This window comes from Oncorhynchus keta, chromosome 10 (genome assembly GCF_023373465.1).
Source record: "Oncorhynchus keta strain PuntledgeMale-10-30-2019 chromosome 10, Oket_V2, whole genome shotgun sequence".
Taxonomy (NCBI): Eukaryota; Metazoa; Chordata; class Actinopteri; order Salmoniformes; family Salmonidae; genus Oncorhynchus; species Oncorhynchus keta.
The window spans coordinates 82,617,578-82,629,494 of record NC_068430.1 but is presented as its reverse complement, the minus strand read 5'-3'; the positions used below and the strand labels follow the sequence as shown (position 1 = coordinate 82,629,494).

At 43.8% G+C, this 11,917-nt stretch overlaps 1 protein-coding gene and 1 long non-coding RNA gene across 2 annotated transcripts in view; both read left to right on the top strand.

Annotated features, from left to right (window-relative positions):
- Window positions 1–11,917, top strand: part of LOC127931973 (bromodomain-containing protein 4-like) — a 103,154-nt gene that overhangs the window by 75,468 nt on the left and 15,769 nt on the right.
- Window positions 96–3,664, top strand: LOC127932573 (uncharacterized). The gene is made up of 5 exons (XR_008145999.1): window positions 96–159; window positions 1,345–1,748; window positions 2,913–2,958; window positions 3,141–3,324; window positions 3,460–3,664. It is a non-coding gene; the product is annotated as an uncharacterized LOC127932573 (long non-coding RNA).

Below are 11,917 nucleotides of genomic sequence, written 5' to 3'. Positions count from 1 at the left end.
AAAGCTCTCAGTATTGTAATGCAGGTCTGTAGATGTTGTACCCGTGACGTTGTGTCATTCTGAACTTCAGCTGCAATGTTGTGTTCTATTTTGTTCAACTAAAGAGATTTCTATGTATTTCTATGTAAAAACAGCTGGGGGTTACTAATCTACAATAAGGTGTCTGCTGTAAACACACAGCTGGGGGTTACTAATCTACAATAAGGTGTCTGCTGTAAACACACAGCTGGGTGTTACTAATCTACAATAAGGTGTCTGCTGTAAACACACAGCTGGGGGTTACTAATCTACAATAAGGTGTCTGCTGTAAACACACAGCTGGGGGTTACTAATCTACAATAAGGTGTCTGCTGTAAACACAGCTGGGGGTTACTAAGCTACAATAAGGTGTCTGCTGTAAACACACAGCTGGGGGTTACTAATCTACAATAAGGTGTCTGCTGTAAACACACAGCTGGGGGTTACTAATCTACAATAAGGTGTCTGCTGTAAACACACAGCTGGGGGTTACTAAGCTACAATAAGGTGTCTGCTGTAAACACACAGCTGGGGTTACTAATCTATAATAAGGTGTCTGCTGTAAACACACAGCTGGGGGTTACTAATCTACAATAAGGTGTCTGCTGTAAACACACAGCTGGGGGTTACTAATCTACAATAAGGTGTCTGCTGTAAACACACAGCTGGGGGTTACTAATCTATAATAAGGTGTCTGCTGTAAACACACAGCTGGGGGTTACTAATCTACAATAAGGTGTCTGCTGTAAACACACAGCTGGGGGTTACTAATCTACAATAAGGTGTCTGCTGTAAACACACAGCTGGGGGTTACTAATCTACAATAAGGTGTCTGCTGTAAACACACAGCTGGGGGTTACTAATCTACAATAAGGTGTCTGCTGTAAACACACAGCTGGGAGTTACTAATCTACAATAAGGTGTCTGCTGTAAACACACAGCTGGGGGTTACTAAGCTACAATAAGGTGTCTGCTGTAAACACAGCTGGGGGTTACTAAGCTACAATAAGGTGTCTGCTGTAAACACACAGCTGGGGGTTACTAATCTACAATAAGGTGTCTGCTGTAAACACACAGCTGGGGGTTACTAAGCTACAATAAGGTGTCTGCTGTAAACACAGCTGGGGGTTACTAATCTACAATAAGGTGTCTGCTGTAAACACACAGCTGGGGGTTACTAATCTACAATAAGGTGTCTGCTGTAAAACACAGCTGGGGGTTACTAATCTACAATAAGGTGTCTGCTGTAAACACAGCTGGGGGTTACTAATCTACAATAAGGTGTCTGCTGTAAAACACAGCTGGGTGTTACTAATCTACAATAAGGTGTCTGCTGTAAACACAGCTGGGGGTTACTAATCTACAATAAGGTGTCTGCTGTAAACACACAGCTGGGGGTTACTAATCTACAATAAGGTGTCTGCTGTAAACACAGCTGGGGGTTACTAATCTACAATAAGGTGTCTGCTGTAAACACAGCTGGGGGTTACTAATCTACAATAAGGTGTCTGCTGTAAACACACAGCTGGGGGTTACTAATCTACAATAAGGTGTCTGCTGTAAACACACAGCTGGGGGTTACTAATCTACAATAAGGTGTCTGCTGTAAACACAGCTGGGGGTTACTAATCTACAATAAGGTGTCTGCTGTAAACACACAGCTGGGGGTTACTAATCTACAATAAGGTGTCTGCTGTAAACACAGCTGGGGGTTACTAATCTACAATAAGGTGTCTGCTGTAAAACACAGCTGGGGGTTACTAATCTACAATAAGGTGTCTGCTGTAAACACAGCTGGGGGTTACTAAACTACAATAAGGTGTCTGCTGTAAAACACAGCTGGGGGTTACTAATCTACAATAAGGTGTCTGCTGTAAACACACAGCTGGGGGTTACTAAACTACAATAAGGTGTCTGCTGTAAACACAGCTGGGGGTTACTAATCTACAATAAGGTGTCTGCTGTAAACACAGCTGGGGGTTACTAATCTACAATAAGGTGTCTGCTGTAAACACAGCTGGGGGTTACTAAACTACAATAAGGTGTCTGCTGTAAACACAGCTGGGGGTTACTAAACTACAATAAGGTGTCTGCTGTAAACACACAGCTGGGGGTTACTAAACTACAATAAGGTGTCTGCTGTAAACACACAGCTGGGGGTTACTAAACTACAATAAGGTGTCTGCTGTAAACACACAGCTGGGGGTTACTAAACTACAATAAGGTGTCTGCTGTAAACACAGCTGGGGGTTACTAATCAAACTCAAAATTTACTACACATAAGGTGTCTGCTGCACAGAAACCCAGCCTAAAACTACAAACAGGTGTCTGGTGTAAAACACAGCTGGGGGTTACTAAACTCCCTACAATAGAGGAACTGGGTAACCACACAGCTGGGGGTGGCCAGTAATCTACAATGGCTGTCTGCTGTAAACACACAGCTGGGTAGAGTTATAACTACAAGATGTGTCTGTTGTAAACACCAGCATGGGTTACTAAACTACAATAAGGTGTCTGACTGTAAACACATGCTGGGGGTTACTAATCTACAATAAGGTGTCTGCTGTAAATAACAGCTGGGGTTCAAATGTACAATAAATGACCATCATGGTTGAATAAATAAGGTGAACAGTTGAAACTGGAGCAGGAGCATGGCCAGGTGGACTGGGGACAATAAGGTGTCTGCTGTAAACACTGGGACAGCTAGGGGGGGTTACTAAGCTACAATAAGGTGAACTGGGGACTGCAAAGTCATCATGTCAGGTAGCTGGGGCATGGTCCTAGGGCTAAGGTCCTACAATAAGGTGTCTGCTGTAAAACACAGCAGGGAAGTTACTAATCTACAATAAGGTGTCTGCTGTAAAAACAGCTGGGGGTTACTAAGCTACAATAAGGTGTCTGCTGTAAACACACAGCTGGGGGTTACTAAGCTACAATAAGGTGTCTGCTGTAAACACACAGCTGGGGGTTACTAATCTACAATAAGGTGTCTGCTGTAAACACACAGCTGGGGGTTACTAATCTACAATAAGGTGTCTGCTGTAAACACACAGCTGGGGGTTACTAATCTACAATAAGGTGTCTGCTGTAAACACAGCTGGGGGTTACTAATCTACAATAAGGTGTCTGCTGTAAACACACAGCTGGGAGTTACTAATCTACAATAAGGTGTCTGCTGTAAACACACAGCTGGGGGTTACTAATCTACAATAAGGTGTCTGCTGTAAACACACAGCTGGGAGTTACTAATCTACAATAAGGTGTCTGCTGTAAACACACAGCTGGGGGTTACTAATCTACAATAAGGTGTCTGCTGTAAACACACAGCTGGGGTTACTAATCTACAATAAGGTGTCTGCTGTAAACACAGCTGGGGGTTACTAATCTACAATAAGGTGTCTGCTGTAAACACACAGCTGGGAGTTACTAATCTACAATAAGGTGTCTGCTGTAAACACACAGCTGGGGGTTACTAATCTACAATAAGGTGTCTGCTGTAAACACACAGCTGGGGGTTACTAATCTACAATAAGGTGTCTGCTGTAAACACACAGCTGGGGGTTACTAATCTACAATAAGGTGTCTGCTGTAAACACACAGCTGGGGGTTACTAATCTACAATAAGGTGTCTGCTGTAAACACACAGCTGGGGTTACTAATCTACAATAAGGTGTCTGCTGTAAACACACAGCTGGGGGTTACTAATCTACAATAAGGTGTCTGCTGTAAACACAGCTGGGGGTTACTAATCTACAATAAGGTGTCTGCTGTAAAACACAGCTGGGGGTTACTAAGCTACAATAAGGTGTCTGCTGTAAAAACACAGCTGGGGGTTACTAAGCTACAATAAGGTGTCTGCTGTAAACACACAGCTGGGGGTTACTAAGCTACAATAAGGTGTCTGCTGTAAACACACAGCTGGGGGTTACTAATCTACAATAAGGTGTCTGCTGTAAACACAGCTGGGGGTTACTAATCTACAATAAGGTGTCTGCTGTAAACACACAGCTGGGGTTACTAATCTACAATAAGGTGTCTGCTGTAAACACAGCTGGGGGTTACTAAGCTACAATAAGGTGTCTGCTGTAAACACACAGCTGGGGGTTACTAATCTACAATAAGGTGTCTGCTGTAAAACACAGCTGGGGGTTACTAAGCTACAATAAGGTGTCTGCTGTAAACACAGCTGGGAGGTTACTATCAGTTCAGTAACATGGACTACATGGTAGATCATATTGACAGTAACATGGACTACATGGTGTATGGGAGGATACATATTGACAGTAACATGGACTACATATTGACAGTATCATGGACTACATGGTAGATGGGAGGATACATATTGACAGTATAATGGACTACATGGTAGATGGGAGGATACATATTGACAGTATCATGGACTACATGGTAGATGGGAGGATACATATTGACAGTATCATGGACTACATGGTAGATGGGAGGATACATATTGACAGTATCAGTTCAGTATCATGGACTACATGGTAGATGGGAGGATACATATTGACAGTATCATGGACTACATGGTAGATGGGAGGATACATATTGACAGTATCATGGACTACATGGTGTATGGGAGGATACATATTGACAGTAACATGGACTACATATTGACAGTATCATGGACTACATGGTAGATGGGAGGATACATATTGACAGTATAATGGACTACATGGTAGATGGGAGGATACATATTGACAGTATCAGTTCAGTATCATGGACTACATGGTAGATGGGAGGATACATATTGACAGTATCATGGACTACATGGTAGATGGGAGGATACATATTGACAGTATCAGTTCAGTATCATGGACTACATGGTAGATGGGAGGATACATATTGACAGTATAATGGACTACATGGTAGATGGGAGGATACATATTGACAGTATCATGGACTACATGGTAGATGGGAGGATACATATTGACAGTATCATGGACTACATGGTAGATGGGAGGATACATATTGACAGTATCATGGACTACATGCTGTAGATGGGAGGATACATATTGAGTATCATGGACTACAGTATCATGGACTACATGGTAGATGGGAGGATACATATTGACAGTATAATGGACTACATGGTAGATGGGAGGATACATATTGACAGTATCATGGACTACATGGTAGATGGGAGGATACATATTGACAGTATCATGGACTACATGGTAGATGGGAGGATACATATTGACAGTATAATGGACTACATGGTAGATGGGAGGATACATATTGACAGTATCATGGACTACATGGTAGATGGGAGGATACATATTGACAGTATCATGGACTACATGGTAGATGGGAGGATACATATTGACAGTATCATGGACTACATGGTAGATGGGAGGATACATATTGACAGTATCATGGACTACATGGTAGATGGGAGGATACATATTGACAGTATCATGGACTACATGGTAGATGGGAGGATACATATTGACAGTATCATGGACTACATGGTAGATGGGAGGATACATATTGACAGTATCATGGACTACATGGTGTATGGGAGGATACATATTGACAGTATCATGGACTACATGGTAGATGGGAGGATACATATTGACAGTATCATGGACTACATGGTAGATGGGAGGATACATATTGACAGTATCATGGACTACATGGTAGATGGGAGGATACATATTGACAGTATCATGGACTACATGGTAGATGGGAGGATACATATTGACAGTATCATGGACTACATGGTAGATGGGAGGATACATATTGACAGTAACATGGACTATGGGAGGCTAAAGTGGATGGATTTAAATAGTAAAATATATAATCAAGCGTATAGTAGGTACATAGTTGTTATTGCAGGGTGTAGTGCATTAGAGGTGTGTGTGTATGTATGTGTGTGTGTGTGTGTGTGTGTGTGTGTGTGTGTGTGTGTGTGTGTGTGTGGTGTGTGTGTGTGTGTGTGTGTGTGTAAGCCTTTGTTTCCCAACTCCAGTCCTCAACAACCCCCAACAGTACACATTTCTATTGTAACCCTGGACAAGCACACCTGATTTAACTTCTCATTTAATCACCAGGCCCTCAATGAGTTGAATCAGGTGAGTTTGTCTGTGGCAACAACAACAACCATGTGTGCTGTTGGGGCTACTGGTGTAAGGAAACAGACACTGCTTCAATCTTGACAATAGGCAATCTTTTACTCCCAATTAAAGTAGTAGAAGACCAGTACACACGCAGCTCTCTCGATCAGCCCAGTCCTTCTAGAATGCTCCACAGATAAGACAGTCATCAAACCATTGTTGTCTTGGCCCCAATCACCGTTGGAGCCTGGGACCCTGAGATGGGCCGTTAAGCATCAAGGTTACTGACCCAACTCCGGCAGGCTCCTGTGAATAATGTGCTTTGAGTGGTTTGTTATTATTCTGTAAATCAAGACATATGGCCTAAACTGGTTTTGAGGTGACCATTTTGGGTGGTGGCTGTGAAATGGCTTCTCAGAATCAGTTTAGGTCAACTTGAACATACTGTCCTGATTCTACAGAACAATAGCAAACGCCTCTCTCTTCCTCTCTCGTCTTACAGCGATGACTTTTCTTCTCTGTGGTGGTTTTACTCATCATCAGAAAAACGCTCCCTTGCAGACCAGTAGATTCAACGTGCGAAGTCTGTAGACGGGAGTGTTTATGCGTTTGTACAGAACAACTAGCCAAAGCCTCATTAGATATCAGTCATCCACAGGAAGTCTGTAGACGGGAGTGTTTATGCGTCTGTACAGAACAACTAGCCAAAGCCTCATTAGATATCAGTCATCCACAGGAAGTCTGTAGACGGGAGTGTTTATGCGTCTGTACAGAACAACTAGCCAAAGCCTCATTAGATATCAGTCATCCACAGGAAGTCTGTAGACGGGAGTGTTTATGCGTCTGTACAGAACAACTAGCCAAAGCCTCATTAGATATCAGTCATCCACAGGAAGTCTGTAGACGGGAGTGTTTATGCGTCTGTACAGAACAACTAGCCAAAGCCTCATTAGATATCAGTCATCCACAGGAAGTCTGTAGACGGGAGTGTTTATGCGTCTGTACAGAACAACTAGCCAAAGCCTCATTAGATATCAGTCATCCACAGGAAGTCTGTAGACGGGAGTGTTTATGCGTCTGTACAGAACAACTAGCCAAAGCCTCATTAGATATCAGTCATCCACAGGAAGTCTGTAGACGGGAGTGTTTATGCGTCTGTACAGAACAACTAGCCAAAGCCTCATTAGATATCAGTCATCCACAGGAAGTCTGTAGACGGGAGTGTTTATGCGTCTGTACAGAACAACTAGCCAAAGCCTCATTAGATATCAGTCATCCACAGGAAGTCTGTAGACGGGAGTGTTTATGCGTCTGTACAGAACAACTAGCCAAAGCCTCATTAGATATCAGTCATCCACAGGAAGTCTGTAGACGGGAGTGTTTATGCGTCTGTACAGAACAACTAGCCAAAGCCTCATTAGATATCAGTCATCCACAGGAAGTCTGTAGACGGGAGTGTTTATGCGTCTGTACAGAACAACTAGCCAAAGCCTCATTAGATATCAGTCATCCACAGGAAGTCTGTAGACGGGAGTGTTTATGCGTCTGTACAGAACAACTAGCCAAAGCCTCATTAGATATCAGTCATCCACAGGAAGTCTGTAGACGGGAGTGTTTATGCGTCTGTACAGAACAACTAGCCAAAGCCTCATTAGATATCAGTCATCCACAGGAAGTCTGTAGACGGGAGTGTTTATGCGTCTGTACAGAACAACTAGCCAAAGCCTCATTAGATATCAGTCATCCACAGGAAGTCTGTAGACGGGAGTGTTTATGCGTCTGTACAGAACAACTAGCCAAAGCCTCATTAGATATCAGTCATCCACAGGAAGTCTGTAGATGGGAGTGTTTATGCGTCTGTACAGAACAACTAGCCAAAGCCTCATTAGATATCAGTCATCCACAGGAAGTCTGTAGACGGGAGTGTTTATGCGTCTGTACAGAACAACTAGCCAAAGCCTCATTAGATATCAGTCATCCACAGGAAGTCTGTAGACGGGAGTGTTTATGCGTCTGTACAGAACAACTAGCCAAAGCCTCATTAGATATCAGTCATCCACAGGAAGTCTGTAGACGGGAGTGTTTATGCGTCTGTACAGAACAACTAGCCAAAGCCTCATTAGATATCAGTCATCCACAGGAAGTCTGTAGACGGGAGTGTTTATGCGTCTGTACAGAACAACTAGCCAAAGCCTCATTAGATATCAGTCATCCACAGGAAGTCTGTAGACGGGAGTGTTTATGCGTCTGTACAGAACAACTAGCCAAAGCCTCATTAGATATCAGTCATCCACAGGAAGTCTGTAGACGGGAGTGTTTATGCGTTGTACAGAACAACTAGCCAAAGCCTCATTAGATATCAGTCATCCACAGGAAGTCTGTAGACGGGAGTGTTTATGCGTCTGTACAGAACAACTAGCCAAAGCCTCATTAGATATCAGTCATCCACAGGAAGTCTGTAGACGGGAGTGTTTATGCGTCTGTACAGAACAACTAGCCAAAGCCTCATTAGATATCAGTCATCCACAGGAAGTCTGTAGACGGGAGTGTTTATGCGTCTGTACAGAACAACTAGCCAAAGCCTCATTAGATATCAGTCATCCACAGGAAGTCTGTAGACGGGGAGTGTTTATGCGTCTGTACAGAACAACTAGCCAAAGCCTCATTAGATATCAGTCATCCACAGGAAGTCTGTAGACGGGAGTGTTTATGCGTCTGTACAGAACAACTAGCCAAAGCCTCATTAGATATCAGTCATCCACAGGAAGTCTGTAGACGGGAGTGTTTATGCGTCTGTACAGAACAACTAGCCAAAGCCTCATTAGATATCAGTCATCCACAGGAAGTCTGTAGACGGGAGTGTTTATGCGTCTGTACAGAACAACTAGCCAAAGCCTCATTAGATATCAGTCATCCACAGGAAGTCTGTAGACGGGAGTGTTTATGCGTCTGTACAGAACAACTAGCCAAAGCCTCATTAGATATCAGTCATCCACAGGAAGTCTGTAGACGGGAGTGTTTATGCGTCTGTACAGAACAACTAGCCAAAGCCTCATTAGATATCAGTCATCCACAGGAAGTCTGTAGACGGGAGTGTTTATGCGTCTGTACAGAACAACTAGCCAAAGCCTCATTAGATATCAGTCATCCACAGGAAGTCTGTAGACGGGAGTGTTTATGCGTCTATACAGAACAACTAGCCAAAGCCTCATTAGATATCAGTCATCCACAGGAAGTCTGTAGACGGGAGTGTTTATGCGTCTGTACAGAACAACTAGCCAAAGCCTCATTAGATATCAGTCATCCACAGGAAGTCTGTAGAAAGGAGTGTTTATGCGTCTATACAGAACAACTAGCCAAAGCCTCATTAGATATCAGTCATCCACAGGAAGTCTGTAGACGGGAGTGTTTATGCGTCTGTACAGAACAACTAGCCAAAGCCTCATTAGATATCAGTCATCCACAGGAAGTCTGTAGACGGGAGTGTTTATGCGTCTGTACAGAACAACTAGCCAAAGCCTCATTAGATATCAGTCATCCACAGGAAGTCTGTAGACGGGAGTGTTTATGCGTCTGTACAGAACAACTAGCCAAAGCCTCATTAGATATCAGTCATCCACAGGAAGTCTGTAGACGGGAGTGTTTATGCGTCTGTACAGAACAACTAGCCAAAGCCTCATTAGATATCAGTCATCCACAGGAAGTCTGTATTGTGGCTGGGAGTGTTTATGCGTCTGTACAGAACAACTAGCCAAAGCCTCATTAGATATCAGTCATCCACAGGAAGTCTGTAGACGGGAGTGTTTATGCGTCTGTACAGAACAACTAGCCAAAGCCTCATTAGATATCAGTCATCCACAGGAAGTCTGTAGACGGGAGTGTTTATGCGTCTATACAGAACAACTAGCCAAAGCCTCATTAGATATCAGTCATCCACAGGAAGTCTGTAGACGGGAGTGTTTATGCGTCTGTACAGAACAACTAGCCAAAGCCTCATTAGATATCAGTCATCCACAGGAAGTCTGTAGACGGGAGTGTTTATGCGTCTGTACAGAACAACTAGCCAAAGCCTCATTAGATATCAGTCATCCACAGGAAGTCTGTAGACGGGAGTGTTTATGCGTCTGTACAGAACAACTAGCCAAAGCCTCATTAGATATCAGTCATCCACAGGAAGTCTGTAGACGGGAGTGTTTATGCGTCTGTACAGAACAACTAGCCAAAGCCTCATTAGATATCAGTCATCCACAGGAAGTCTGTAGACGGGAGTGTTTATGCGTCTGTACAGAACAACTAGCCAAAGCCTCATTAGATATCAGTCATCCACAGGAAGTCTGTAGACGGGAGTGTTTATGCGTCTGTACAGAACAACTAGCCAAAGCCTCATTAGATATCAGTCATCCACAGGAAGTCTGTAGACGGGAGTGTTTATGCGTCTGTACAGAACAACTAGCCAAAGCCTCATTAGATATCAGTCATCCACAGGAAGTCTGTAGACGGGAGTGTTTATGCGTCTGTACAGAACAACTAGCCAAAGCCTCATTAGATATCAGTCATCCACAGGAAGTCAGTGAAAAGTTATAGTACTATGTTTTTTTTTTCTTGTGTTCTTTGGGATTTTGCACATCTGTGAACCATCTTCAGCAATATTCATTCAGAAAAACTAACAACTAAATCTACTTTGGCTCTTACCTATGTCGGTAGCACCCCCCAATTTAGCCTACATGCACACAGTAGGATTTGGGAACGAGGAAGTACACCCATGCACCCCAATATGCACGTGCAAAAAATGGTTTGAGTTCAACAAAATAGAACACAACATTGTGGCTGAAGTTGAGAATGACACAACATCATGCATACATCTACAGACCTGCATTACAATACTGAGAGCTTTGTCCTTTTATTAAAGGACATGTTTGGGTGTTTATGGAGCCTTTGTTTGTGGTTTTTTTGGGACCCCCCCATATACTACACAACGAGGATGAGGAAGTGATCTGTTTCCTATTTGGGTGTTTTTGAAGCCTTTGTTCACGTTTATCAGGGCTTCCATACTACACAACGAGGATGAGGAAGTGATTTGCTCAGGTTTCTCAAAAACATGATTTGCTGGTTGGTGTAAGTTTCTCTAAAGCATGTGGAATCACACAAAAAGTGTCTGGGACCCTTCCTGTGAAATTCCACTTACATAAATAGAATAGATTTAAATAAAATAAACTTTTCCTGTAAGGCGTTATTGTTATTAAAATGATGGAGGTGAAAAGTCTTTTAAAAAGTGGGTGTTAACGAAATATGTCTGTCGCACTCTCTTCCCCCTCCCACTACACTCTCTTCCCCCTCCCACTACACTCTCTTCCCCCTCCCACTACACTCTCTTCCCCTCCCACACTCTCTTCCCTCTCTTCCCCCTCCTACACTCTCTTCCCCCTCCCACTCTCTTCCCCCTCCCACTACACTCTCTTCCCCCTCCCACTACACTCTCTTCCCCCTCCCACTACACTCTCTTCCCCCTCCCACTACACTCTCTTCCCCCTCCCCCTCTACACTCTCCCCCCTACACTCTCTTCCCCTCCCACTACACTCTCTTCCCCTCCCACTGCACTCTCTTCCCCTCCCACTACACTCTCTTCCCCTCCCACTACACTCTCTTCCCCCTCCCACTACACCCTCCCACTACACTCTCTTCCCCCTCCCACTCTTCCCTCTCTCTCCCTCCTCCCACTACACTCTCTTCCCTCTCCCACTACACTCTCTTCCCCTCCCACTACACTCTCTTCCCCCCCTCCTCTCTTCCCCCTCCCACACACTTCCCACTACACTCTTTCCCTCCC